This window comes from Mauremys reevesii, linkage group 3, assembly GCF_016161935.1.
Source record: "Mauremys reevesii isolate NIE-2019 linkage group 3, ASM1616193v1, whole genome shotgun sequence".
Lineage (NCBI taxonomy): Eukaryota > Metazoa > Chordata > Testudines > Geoemydidae > Mauremys > Mauremys reevesii.
In genome coordinates this window covers 51,005,568-51,020,153 of record NC_052625.1, presented here as the reverse complement: position 1 = coordinate 51,020,153, position 14,586 = coordinate 51,005,568, and the positions used below count along the sequence as shown (strand labels likewise).

General features: G+C 42.4%; 2 long non-coding RNA genes across 2 annotated transcripts in view; both read right to left on the bottom strand.

The window, feature by feature from the left end:
- Positions 1–3,215: 3,215 nt before the first annotated feature.
- The window catches only part of LOC120402009, an 85,045-nt gene continuing 73,674 nt past the window's right edge, over positions 3,216–14,586 (bottom strand). The window contains exon 3 of the long non-coding RNA XR_005596910.1: positions 3,216–3,293. This is a non-coding gene — a long non-coding RNA (uncharacterized LOC120402009). The remainder of the gene's footprint in view (positions 3,294–14,586) is intronic.
- LOC120402007 lies at positions 8,258–13,404 on the bottom strand. The gene is made up of 3 exons (XR_005596908.1): positions 13,344–13,404; positions 10,139–10,243; positions 8,258–8,361 (listed from the first exon to the last, which is right to left on the bottom strand). It is a non-coding gene; the product is annotated as an uncharacterized LOC120402007 (long non-coding RNA).

Genomic DNA, 14,586 nt, shown 5'->3' with positions numbered 1-14,586 from the left:
CAAAGCTAATAGGACCATTTATTATTAAGGGTACCTGACTCCTCCCATTACAAGAAGACCCTGTTTTCTGCTGCTTCTAACTTTACAAACTTTAATTGCTTGGGCTGAAATTTTCAGGGGTGGGGACAGAGTGGAACCAACCTGATCTCCTTCTTTGAGATGGTAACAGATTTTTAGACAAAGGAAACGCAGTGGATCTAATTTACCTCGATTTCAGTAAGGCACTTGATACGGTTCCACCGGGGAAGTTATTCGTTAAATTGGAAAAGATGGGGATCAAGATGAAAATTGAAAGGTGGATAAGGAACTGGTTAAAGGGGAGACTACAACAGGTCATACTGAAAGGTGAACTGTCAGGCTGGAAGGAGGTTACTAGTGGAGTTCCTCAGGATCGGTTTTGGGACCAATCTTATTTAATCTTTTATTACTGACTTTGGAACAAAAAGTGGGAATGTGCTAATAAAGCTGGGAGGTATTGCTAACACAGAGAAGGACCAGGATATCACACAGGAAGATCTGGATATCACACAGGAAGATCTGATGACCCTGTAAACTGGAGTAATAGTAATAGGATGAAATTTAACCGTGAAAAGTGCAAGGTCATGCATTTAGGATTAAGAACAAGAATTTTGGTTATAAATTGGGGACGATCATTTGGAAGTAACAGAGGAGGAGAAGGACCTTGAAGTATTGGTTGATCACAAGATGACTATGAGCTGCCAATGTGATATGGCCATGAAAAAAGCTAATGCGGTTTTAGGATGCATCAGGTGAGATATTTCCAGTAAAGATAAGGAGGGTTAGTACTGTTATACAAGGCACTGGTGAGACCTCATCTGGAATATTTTGTGCAGTTCTGGTCTCCCATGTTTAAGAAGGATGAATTCAAACTAGAACAGGTACAGAGAAAGGCTACTAGGATGATCCAAGAAATGGAAAACCTGTCTTATGTAAGGAGACTCAAAGAGCTTGGCTTGTTTAGCCTAATCAAAAGAAGGCTGAGGGGAGATCTGATTGCTCTTTATAAATATATCAGAAGGATAAATATCAGGGAGGGAGAGGAATTATTTAAGCTTCGTACCAATGTGGACACAAGAACAAATGGATATAAACTGACACTAGGACGTTTAGAGTTGAAATTAGACGAAGGTTTCTAACCATTAGAGGAGTGAAATTCTGGAACAGCCTTCCAAGGGGAGTAGCGGGGGCAAAAGACATATCTGGCTTCAAGACTAAGCTTGATAAGTTTATGGAGGGAACGGTATGATGGGATAGCCTAATTTTGGCAATTAATTTGGCAATTGATCTTTGATTATTAGCAGGTAAATATGCCCAGTGGTCTGTGATGTGATGTTAGATGGGGTGGGATCTGAGTTACTACAGAGAATTCTTTCCTGGGTGTCTGGCTGGTGAGTCTGGCCCACATGCTCAGGGTTTAACTGATTGCCATATTTGGGGTCGGGAAGGATTTTTCCTCCAGGGCAGATTGGCAGAGGCCCTGGAGGTTTTTCACCTTCCTCTGCAGCATGGGGCACGGGTCACTTGCTGGAGGATTCTCTCACCTGGAGGTCTTTAAACCACGATATGAGGACTTCAGTAACTCAGACACAGGTTAGGGTTTGTTACAGGAGTGGGTGGGTGACATTCTGTGGCCTGCGTTGTGCAGGAGGTCAGGCTAGACGATCAGAATGGCCCCTTCTGACCTTAAAGTCTATGAGTCTAAGAGAACTGGGGCTGGCTGAGCAGGAGATTGGGCCAACAAGCCTTAATTCCACCATATACGAATTTTTGAGTGCTTTGCGTGTAATCCATATATGCATTCGCACACCCCTGCTCTAGGCATCCAGGCCTTTCAAGAAATAATCAAATATTTGGGATGAGCATTAAAGTGGGAAGATTGACCTCATTCCCATTTACCAAGTTAATGAGCACTTGGCATGAGATCACAGATTTGATCATACCAACAATTTTAAGTTTACCATTATGCCCAGATCTTTGTTATGTGCCAAGCTTTATTCATTTTATTTACATTGATGACCTTGTCTTCACTATATTCATGGCAGATATAAAGGAGGCATGAATAACACGGCATATCTTCAAACTCACTTGGAGAGATAAATACATTATGTGGATTTCAGGCCCTGCACATTCAGATACATTTTGACGATCAGTTACCTTTGGTGATTTGCTGCCACCAGCTGTCGGTTTAGAGATCGTGGCAAAATTAGCTGACCTGCCTTTTTGTAAACGTTGGCCATATGGTGACAAATTTTGGCTTTGAGCAGCAAGACGGGCACTGGTCTTTAGGTTTAGCGCTGTTCTGCGCAAAACACAGGGGTTGGTTTTCCCAGTAGGAATATCAGCAAAGCCTGAAAAATAAGCAACAGCCATTAACCAGTTGATTAAATTACTTTATTGTTCCAATCAATCTGATCTTGCTCAATTCAAGATGGAGATGACAACGGGTAATAATTTAAGAAAGTAAAATGGCATTTACTCACTGAATAACAGAATGGGGGAATTATTAGGACTATCTTATGCTCCTAGAATTTTATAGGTGAACTCAGGCAAGGGTGTGGATCTGTGTAACAGCAACTCTACTAAAATGGCAAAAGAGTTTTCCTAAGCAAATGTTCTCTTTTCCTTTAAAGGGACACCATTAACTGGAAAATCATTTCCATCTGAAAACGATGTCTCTCCTATTGTTCTACATAGAGCCGCCAGAGGGAGACAATTTTGTTTTGCACCTTTCGAGGTTTCAGAATTTGTTTTTATTCTAGATTGGAATGAAAACATAAGCCTTTCAAATGCTTTCATAAAATGAAATTGAATCAAAAACATCAGGCTTTCAATTTGGGGTCTCCTCCTGCTCAGCAAAAACTTTGTCCGAATCAATACATCTCCGTAATACATTTCGGTTTTGACAATGCAGCACATTTCAATGAAAAACATTTAGTTAAAAATGTTTAAGCAAAAATTTCCTTCCTATCAACCAGAAGAAAAAGGTGTTTTATAATGGGAATGGCTGGGCCTAGAATCCTCTCTTGCAACCTATACCAGGGCTGAATTTGGCCAATGATGTCCAAGTTTTTACAATGCTTCCAAGTCACACCTATGACAACACGATTATTTAGATAAGCGTGCGCGCGCACACACTCTCCCCAATGTGGACCGTTCTCCTCTAAAGAAGTAACAATTACCTTTTCTGACCAGCTCTGGGAGTCCGTCTGGGTCATACTCTGGCTCGTTGTCCTGGGTCAGTGAATGTACGTAGATGGCAACCTCATCAGCACCTGACCAAAGGAAAGAGTCATTACCTGTACAAATAACTTTAAGGAGACTCTGGAAAGATGCGTTTAGAATGCAATGATCTCAATCATTCATTCGTTAATTAAGTACATAAGATGTGTGCTTGTGCAACCACAGTAAACTATAGCAGAGCTTCAGAAACTATACTGATTTATGAGGATCTGGCCCTCATCTGAATCAAATGTAATAATGGAGGTTTTGAAAACATGTGTTCTAAATAAATGCATTAAGGTTAGAAACAGGATCATGATTAAGGCTATGTTTTAGTCGTGGGTATTTTTAGTAAAAGTCATGGACAGGTCACGGGCAATAAACAAAAAGTCAGGGCCCCGTGACCCCTCCATGACTTTTACTAATAATACCTGGGACTAAATCCTACCGCCTGGGAGAGGGGACGCTCCTGAAGACTGCTGGGGAGTGGAGAGAGAGAGCAGGGCAATGCTGGTGCTGGGGGGGAAGAGGTGGCTCAGGGCCCCACCACCACGAGTCCCAGACTGCTGCTCCAGGGACCGTGCCTGGGGCTGACTGAGCAACGGCCAGCGCGGCTGGCTCCTGGGCTTCCCCAGCTGCTGAGATCCTGGGATCAGCTGCACCAGCACTGCAAAATTCACAGAGGTCACAGAAACCGTGACTTCCAGGAATGATTTGCAGCCTTACAATCATTCTAGTATAGCATTTCCTTCTTCAACTACCCCATACTTGGCTTGTGCTCCTTTAATAGAGCATTACGGTCAGCAATTTGTTTCGGCAACGTTTCTTTTTCCTTCCCCAGCTGCTTACAGGATTGCATCCATGTCTTCAGTTTACTGTCAGCGAATCCATTTTGCTTCTTCAGTTGAACTAAAGCCTTCAGATTGTCTAGCTATAAAATAAAAAAAAAATTAGTTGCTAATAGGAAAATTCATTCTTCTGTCTAAGCATTATACTCTCACTAATGGCATCTCACCTGCCATTAAAAGTTCAGTGCAACTAAAAATCCAAACAAAAGTTATAATATGAAGTTGTACAGTAGAGTTCACTTAGTAATATACAATTGAATTCTAGCAGCTTCTAATTCCAACAGAGAAACATTAAAGTCATGTTTATTGGAAAGCTATGTGTGTATAGATTTCCTTGATAGAGAAATCATAATCTAAATATAATATTCAAAATAACCAAATGACAGAACCCGGCCGAAAAGCATGTGGCCCAGGCATGTTTGTCCACCTTATGTGCATTGGGGTGCCAAAATAAATGGATGGTGGATATCTGGCAGCCTTATAAAACGCACTTCAGGATAATGTAAATATCAAGCACAGTGCTCCATCAGCTGGGCATGGAGTGAGTACTGTAACTCAATGCCTGCTTGCCACAATACCGGCTCTACACTGTGCTACATGAGTGCTTTTTGATGTGTTTATTTCTGAAGCGAGAGCATAGAACTACAGTCCCTCATTCACCATAAATGGAAGTAGAAAAAGATTGCAGACTAGAAAATGCAGAGGGAATTGATAAGAAAAGATTCACCTAGATGGACAGGTTTAAAAACTTTCCCCCTTCTGCTTGGCAGTAAACACCCAACCTATGCGTGTTACAAATAAAACTTCATATAGTCATTACCAGAATTTCTCTTTGCAGTGGCACGTGGAATTGTTCACATGCCTATCCTGTAGTGAGGATAAAGAAGATGTTGGGAGGAGGCTATGGGGAAGTAGCCCAGGAGTTGTAGCTGTCACACAGGTGTTACACGTAACACTGTAGACAGCTGCGATCCACAGGGCCCTGGGCTGAAACCCAGAGTAGAGGGAAGGCCTGGGTTCCCTCATTCCCCTCCCTCCTACTGGATATAAGAGGAGTTGACTTGGACTGTGGGTCCCACCAGAGGCGAAGATCCCTGGCCTGTCTCCCTGGCCCCCGAGGTGGGTCAGCAGAGACTGTGGGGAGTGTTCGCCTTCCTGGTCCCCCTGCTGGCAAGTGATGTGGTGAGCTGAGTGAATGGCAGGTTTGAGCCATAAAACTGGCCAAACTGAGGGCTGCCCTGAATATCTGAGGTGAGCAAATCCGCCAATAAGTGCAGGACCCACCAAGGCAGAGGAGGAACTTTGTCACAGTCTTTAAGATGCTCCAAAAAGGACAGCCAGAATAAGACAGTATCAAACACAACTTCTGGTGGAAATACACTATTCTCCAACATAGAGCTTGCAGAGTTCCCCTGGGAGTCGGTAAGGCATAAATGGCACCAGTTCTTACTGATGTCCAGTTTACATTATGAATTATTCCAGTTCCTTTGACTGGTTTGCTAGTAAAGCCTGTTCTGCTCTGCACAGCTTCTGTGTTAAGCTCACTGGAGTCCTTTTCCAAACAGTGTTTCACTGCTATTGCCTATGAGGAAAACACATCACATTTTATTTGTAGTTATATTGAATCTATTTTAAAAAATTAAAAATTCCTGATGTCCCCGTAAATGATGAGCTCCAGAGATACCTTAGAAAACAAAGCCAAAAGAATAAGCTACGGTCTGCTTCCTCCTACAGAAAGAGAAGTTTGGAGTAACTGTTGACTTCTGTGTTGTATAACTAAGAGCAGAATTTGGCCCTAAACCTTGAAACTCAGCATGATGGCTTTAAAAAAGTGCAATTAAAATAGCCCAAATATCTGAAAAATCCATCCTCCTTTCACTGTCCAGTCCTGGGTTCTAGATTCTGTATCATACCAAAACCAGAACAAGTTAAGTTAACACAAATCTTTAACTCAAGACTGGGCAAGGTTATGAAAAATATTTTCAGGCACATTTTCAAGTATATAGTTGTAATGTATAAATATATTCATAATTTAAGCCATAGTCATAGTACAGTCTGGTAATCATTGGGAATCCTAACCAGTGCTTTCTTTTAAGCTCAATCATAAGGGCAGCAGATTTAACACTTGCTCTCCATTTTTTTTAACATAACATATTTTGTCAAAGCGAGCACCTATTGGGTTTAGAAGATCCTTCCCCATTCCCACTCAGTCCTCAGCTGCTCATTTGAGAGGTAACATTTAGGTGTTGGACTGATGATCAGCTATCACCAAATATGCCATTGAACAGCCAACAAACAGAAAGGATCAATACCAAACGAGACTCAATTCGTACAATCCAAATACCAAGAGATTGACAAATTACTCTACCTTTTCCACTTACTATATACTCAAGGAATAGGTTACATGTTGTGAAAAACCAGTATTTGTACATCTTAATTCCCCATATTTATGGACCAACAAAGACATTCAGCTTGCACCTCTGTCTCCATAACCACATTCTTCAGGGGCAAGGGAAATTAGTGTCGTGCTATCCTCTATCTTAAATTTATCACCTGACTTTATATCGCAAGGATAGGCAACTTATGGCATGCGTGCCACAGACGGCACACGAGCTGATTTTCAGTGGCACTCACACTGCCTGGGTCCTGGCCACTGGTCCAGAGGCCTCTGCTTTTAATTTAATTTTAAATGAAGCTTCTTAACATTTTAAAAACCTTTTTTACTTTACATACACCAATAGTTTAGTTATATATTATAGACTTATAGAAAGAGACCTTCTAAAAACGTTAAATTGTATTACTGGCACGCGAAACCTTAAATTAGAGTGAATAAATGAAGATTCGCACACCACTTCTGAAAGGTTGCCGACCCTGTTATGTCGCTATCTAAACCAGGAAGTTAACAAGATCATAACTGTACCACCACCAAATTCTAACTGGTTTTCAACCTTTTAACCTGTTTTATATCAGTCATAATAGCTCCATAGTACTCCAAATTAAAAAGGAAGTAAAAAATGAGAATGAAATAACCTAGTTCCATTCTAGAAAGGAGTAGGCTTTTCTGGATAAAAACCTATAGATGTCCAAGTTTGAGTATGAATCGAGTGTTTCAAGAGTAAACCTGGAAAGAAGAGTATGTGTAGAGAAAATACTAACCACCTCTGTAGAAAAGGTTTGATTAATGTGCTCACACAGCTAGGATGACACATAGCTATGCCGGACAGCTATCGTGGACAAATTTAGAACCTCTGTATGAAGTCAGTGTAGACCATGTCTATCATAAATAAAAAGCAGTTTTCTATTAGAGAGTGTGGATAGAAAAGAAGCAGTGCTCATATCAGAACAAGGCTAAAGGGAACGGTTGTAGGGCATTACCCCAGATTGCCTTTGGGCCCATCTGCTACCTCAGTTTACCTTTAATCTTGCATCAAACCAGATATCACATGTGGTGATTTTACAGTAGTGCTCTCTTCCAGGTTGGTTTATTATCATAACACAAGACTCAAACATACCCTTAACCAGCCTCAATTATTCTTTTCCGCATATAATGCCTCAAGTTTTTCCAGGTCTTGATCAGAGCAGGCCCATCCTTGTAGTCCCACCCTCTCCTAGCTGGGACTTCTGCATCCTGCAAGTCCATCAATGGAGGCTTATCCCTGCACAGTTTCCAGTTCCTTGTAATTCTCTTCCCCCAAAAGGCTTCTGCCTTGGAGTTCTGGAAAATTGTCACCTGTCCTCTTCACAGGCTCTCTGCCTGGGCACTAACGAGAGAGAGTCTCTCTCTGAACTTTTGGGGCAGAGGGGGGGGGGTCTCTCTCTCTTGAATGACCACAGGCTGCCCTTTTACCTGCCAGCAGACCCGGTTTAGATGCATGCTTCTGTCACATAACCCTTGTATTTATTCCCATCATACAGGGAGATGGGCTAAACCTGACAAAAGGTGCAGCTGTGCCCCAGTCATTAATGGACCAGCTCACCCTGTGACAGGAACATACTGCAGCTTGCTCTGACCTGTGATATATTTAGTTGCACTTAAATATTAGTCATGTATAGATCTTCAAACACAATAAAGAGGACAGTTAAATTTTACATAAAATAAAAACTCAGCATCACCACTTCCATTTGAATAGTTCAGATATTAAAAATCCTACTTTGTTGAGTTCTGCTCAGAGCATCGTTGGCTTGCTGCAAGTCCTGGTTTATCTGGTCGCACGGCAGATCCCCTGTCAGTAAGTCATGTAGCTGATGAAACACTTCTTAGAAATGTAGAAGACTGGGGGGGGAGGGGTAGGAGAGAGAAACACACTCTAGTTACATGTTTCTTGTCAAGTTACTATAACTATTAACACTGGAAAACGCAGGGGAGGGGCTGTAAATTGCCTCTTCAAAACGTTACTAATTACACTAAAGCGCCATGACAGAAGCAAAAAGAGTTTAAAACCCATTTTTAAGTAAAGCATAAATTCTGTTATGGCCACTAATGGCCATGACTCACTTTGGCCAATCAGAGTAGCCTACTTCATCTGCTACACCAAGACAGGTGGATCAAAAAAATACTAGCAAATAATGGAATGAAGCTTATATGTCGATTCAAAAGTAGATCTCCATAACAACATCGAGCATTACAACTAAGCAACCAGACTAATCCCCAATAATCATGATCCTTTGGGGTGCGGGGAATTCCCTTCTTTGCTGTGATTACATGTTTAGCTTATTGCTGTCAAAATGTTTTTCATGAGGAAAATGCCTTAGTTATTTTCAATTTGACTTAACACATGACTGGGCAGCAACAGAAGTTTGGTAGAGGGGCATTGACTCCTCCCGCCTCAGGTCTGGGGGAGCAGAACTTCACTAATACACAACTCCTAAGATCCTTAGAATCTAGCCCATCTCCTGCAACCATTAGAGATGCAAAGTAGATATCCATCTGGGTATAATTGTTTTTGAGGCTTCTTCCAGGCCCCACGGTCCTTATGGTTGGGGCTCTACATGAATTTGAGAGGGGATTTATATGAGGGAATAGGGCTATGAGGGGCACGGGACTTTAGTCGGGGGTGTTGGGGTTGGTAAGGAAAAGAGAGGGCTGAGTGGGGGAGCAGAAAGCAGAGGAAGATAGGGAGGGAAAGCACTAGTGGCGTCTCCTGGCAACAAACCTCTCTGCCAAACTTCTCTTGGCAGCAGCTGCAGGACTCCCCTCTAACAAATCATAGCAGGTTTGTCAGCTGGAGAAGGTAGTGAAGTGCTAGTGCTTCCTCAGCTTTCTCCTAAGCACCCTCATATCCTCCAGCAAGACACCTGCTCCATCCCATGTCCTCAAGCACTCCCACAGCCTGTTCCCACTCTCATTGCCAGCCAGAGACCCATCCTATGAAGTCCCCACCCTCTTGGATCCCAGTGATCCATTTCCCAAATCTTTATGTCTCCCCACCCCTTATTATACCCAGCCTCTCTGCCCTCAGACCCTTTCCAAAGGCTCCACTCCTACCCTGGCTTGGCCTGCCAGGAGCAGAAGAATGCAGGCGGAGGGTCAAACTCAGGAAGAAGGGAGCAAATTATTAGCAAAATGTTCAAACTTTTTTCTGATTTTATTTTTGTCATCGAACTATAAATTAGAGGTGAACAAATTGGTAGCCTGCCTGCCCAGCCTACCTTGAAGAAATACGGATTCACTTCCTCTTACCAAGTTATAACCACCAGACTACTATTATCACCAGCTAGGGAACATGGCTTTAGTCAACTTAATTCGTGGTAGGCCAGTAAATTGTTTCACTAACAAATACAGATCCATTCAAGGAACTGAGAGGGCGTGGGACCAGCAGGGCCCCATGTACCGGCGCATAAGCACAGGGCTCCAGAGGTTGCCAAAGCCGGCCCTGGGGTACCATTACGGGAAAAATTCTGACAGCGTGCATGTGGGCGCACACATCAAATATGGAATCGTCAGCGTTGTTTCTTCTACATGGACAATTACTCAATGAACAACTTGTTCTCTCTGGTAATAGCAGTCTGGAGGCAACTTTAAACTTGTGAAAAAATGGGTCTCGTCTTACCTTTTCCTTTTCTTTTATTTTCTGTTCTAAGGACCGACGATTATTTTCGACAAATTGTCTCTGATGACTCAGTAGGTCGTCCATTTTTTGCTCCAACATTTCACGCTATACAAAGTTTAATCATAAATCACAGTGATGCAAGGGTAATATTTATTATTTGTACTACAATAGCAATCCCGCCCCCGCAATCAGGATTGAAATCCCACTTTAGTAGGCAGTGTTTAAAAAAAAACAACAACAAAAAACGACATACATACGAGGAAGTCATGGTCTCTGCCCCAAAACTTCTTACAGTGTTCCATGACTTAATGAACACTCACACAGGTATCCCATACCAAACTGAGAACAGATTACACTTGGCTAGAAGACAAGTGTGTGCTAAAGTTTTAATAAGTGTTTAGGCACAGGAGATAAATTCAATGCAACTTTAAATTTACAGAGAATCGGCACATTGATTGATCAGAAAAAAATTACTGAACTATTTTGAACATATTTACTAATATAATCTGCAATTCAATCGGATTTCAAACTCATGTAAAGAAGCTAGACTATAATAAGAAAAGCTCTCAACAGTCACATCTAGAGGTTATGGTGACAGAGCTATGCCGGTAACTCAGGTAATTTACAAGTAGCATCACTGTGACATCAGAAGCAGCAACCAATCAATCTTTCCTCTGCACTTTGCTATCAGTCAGTGAAGTGGAGAGGGCCTATTCACAGGTCAAAAGTTCTCATCGTTAACTTACTTGAACATCTGTATACAAACATGGTAATAACCCTGGATTGACTCATTGTTCCTGGCCTCTACCTACTCGCAGCCAAGACCTTCTCTCAATGGGGTCCTCACAGAGGTAGCAAAGAACAGCCATTACTGCATTCTCTGCAGAGGCAAATTCTTAACCCCATTCATATGATGGTATAATCTTCAGCATCCCGTATATAGGATGTAGGAAGCAGCAGAATTTTCTAACAAGCAGCAGCATTTTCTAACATTCTTAAGTAGGCAGCAGAATGTGCATGCATAGATAAAATCCCTGACAGCAAAGAGTAGGTGACAACCATCACACTTACAGAAGACATATGTGGTGGTGCCTTTCCCCACGGCAACATAACTTCTTTAATCTAAGTGTGTATGGAGGGGCAGAAAGGGGATGGGAAAAGAGTTAAGCTAAAGAGAAATATGAAGAATCGTGGAATCCATGACTTGCATGAGCTACAATGTTCTACCCAATGCACACGGAAATTGTGGAGCTGCAACAATTGGCAGAGGCCAAAACATTCAGCTGGACTAACTTCCCATGTTAAATAGGGTGAAAAGCCAATGATTTTCAAAGAAGGAGACAGCGGTGCTGTTAAAACGTCTTTTTATGACACTTTCAAATGGCTTTAGGATATATAAAATATCTGTGTTTCTTAGATATTTGTTATCGTTATTCACTCTACCGCAATAAAAATACTGCATTGCTGGCTGCCTCATTAGAGAGCTGGCCTGCTATTTGTTCAGTCTATCAGAGCAACTTATCCATAAAGGAAAACTTTTCAAGGTGCAGATCTTCCCCACAGCACACACCCACCTAACTGGTATTAAAAAAAAATAATAAAAAAATGAAAAGGTAGGGGAAAAAGGAACCAATCACTAATCCCAAAGTCAAAGAGCAGAAGATGATCCACTAGTTTCCATGGTTCTCCTGCTACGTTGTCCAGTATATCAATGCAGTGGCTGACCCACTAAACCAAACAACCACTTCATGCAGTGGCAAGGAAGCTCCTGCAGAGAAAGGAAGTGCTGTGCAGGCTGCTGAAATCTTGCCCACCCTATCCCATTTAGCAAAGTGTAGGCCTCTTCATGGATATGGAAAGATGGGGCCAAATAAGGATTTGCCTCTTAATGAAAGGCTGGGTTTGACTGGCTTTATTTGTTTACTCTTATCAGTGTACACCTATTTGGCATCTGTTTTAGCTAGCAAAAAAAATCCATTTTATATGATTAACACACGCTTGCTCCACTAATGCAAATTATTTCAACGTTTCAATTATATCAGTACTATAGCCACAGAAATTTCTTGGCTTCCTTGCACTGAATACAAGAGGGCCTTTTCCCCCTTGATTCTTCTGCAGCAAAACAGAGAGGTCTTGGAAGGACCCAAGATCTTGCATTCTGAGCACTTTAAAACTCTTCAGTAAGGTGTGTGAATTCTTTCCTGTCATGAAAGGGATCCAGAGGTACCACCCGAATTTAGAGGGTCCAAAGGATAGAGAAAAAAATCTGTCCTGGATCATGCAGGTCTGTGACTCTAAGTGGACAGCACTGTTCTCTTTTCTTGTTTATGTACCAGCCTCACAGACTGCAATACAGTTCTACTAATAGGCTTTATTAACTTCTGCCTGTGCTGGTGCTGCATAAGCAAAAGTCTGAGATGTTTTAGCTCATATAAAGCTATTTAAATCTTTTAAGGGCATAGGGAAATGGTGGACTTAAATATACAGTAGAACCTCAGAGTTACCAACTCGGGAATGGACGTTGTTCGTAACTCTGAACAAAACATGATGGTTGTTCTTTCAAAAGTTTACAACTGAACATTGTCTTAACATAGCTTTCCAACTTAACTATGCAGAAGAAAAAATGCTGCTTTCCCTTCATTTTTTAGTAATTTAACACAGTACAGTGCTGTATTTGCCTTTTTTTTGGGGTGGGGTGGGGTAGAAGGGATGTGTCTCTGCTGCTGCCTAATTATGTTCTTCCGGTTCCAAACGAGATTTGTGTGGTTGACTGATCAGTTTGTATCTCTGGTGTTTGTAACTCTAAAGCTCAACTGTAAATTATGGAGCCACCATTAGCAAGCACATACATAGTTAAGCTTTGTTGGAGAACTGTGTAATGAATTGTGTTAGTGAAATGTGTACTAAGTAATGTTAGAGAAATTATTATATACAATTCTGGAAGAAAATAGGAGTGTTTGCTTTTGTATGTAGTTCTGCTGCTTGAGATTGTCAGATTTTGCTGAAACAGTCTGTAAATCAGAAAATTGGTTTTTGTGTCTCATCTATACAGTTCTTGACCAAGCAGATAGCAGGGTAGAGAAGAGAGCTGTTAGCTTTCAGTAAGTCAGGTACAATCCCTCATCCCCCCACCCATCCATTCAATCAGCTAACAAGTTTTTTTTTTAATCACAATATTAATAAAATTCACTGCTTGTTCTCTCACCTTATTCTTGGCTTTGATTATTTCAATGACAGAAGACCCCAAACTCTTCATATATTCCATAGTTACTAAAAAGCTCTCAACAGTCACATCTAGAGGTTATGGTGACAGAGCTATGCCAGTTACTCAGGTGATTTACAAATAGCATCATTGTGACATCAGAAGTACCAACCAATCAATCTTTCCTGTGTAATTTGCTCAGTAACTCAGGTGATTCATAAGTAGCATCATTGTGACATCAGAAGTGGCAACCAATCAATCTTTCCTCTGCACTTTGCTATCAGTCAGTGAAGTGGAGAGGGCCTATTCACAGGTCAAAAGTTCTCATTGTTAAATTACTTGAACATTTGTATACAAACATGGTAATAACCCTGGATTGACTCAATGTCCCTGGCCTCAACCTACTCCCAGCCAAGACCTTCTCTCAATGGGGTCCTCACAGAGGTAGCAAACAACCGCCATTACTGCATTCTCTGCAGAGGAAAATTCTTAACCCCATTCACATGATGGTATAACCTTCAGCATCCTGTATATAGGATGTACCGGTAGAAAGCAGCAGAATTTTCTAACAAGCAGCAAAATTGTACAAGTCAGGTACAATCCTCATCCCCACCTGCCTATTCAACCAGCTAACAAGTAAAAACTCAAGGCCACAGAAACAGATGAGTACGAAGAATAAAAATTGCAGTTGTAATATAAGTACAACTGCATGCAGCCAGGAGCGTGACAGCAAGGAATAGCTGTGATGGGAACTACACAGATATAAGTAAGTTTTAGCAGGATAAGCAAAAATGTATTAATCTGGGTTAGTTATTGTGATTTATGCAGGCGAATCTTTTAATCAGGGCCGCTCAAAACCCCAGCACGCCACGCACGCCGCGGGGTGCATTTTCCCAGGAGGGCGGCAGGCGGGTCCAGCGACCTTCCGCAGTCATGCTCGCGGAGGTCCACTGAGCCGCCGACCAGCAGACCTCCCGCAGGCATGACCGCGGAGGGTCTGCTGGTCCTGCGCCCGTGGACCTCCCGCAGGCATGACTGCGGAGGGTCTGCTGGTCCCGCTGCTCGGTAGACCTCCCGCAGGCATGACTGCAGACGGTTCCCTGGTCCCGCGGCTCGGTGGACTTCCCGCAGGCATGCCCGCGGAAGCTCCACTGGAGCCGCTGACCAGCGCACCCTCCGCAGGCACGCCCCCGGAGCCACGGGACCAGCGCCCGGCAGCGCGCCTGCGGCATGCCGCCCTGCTTGG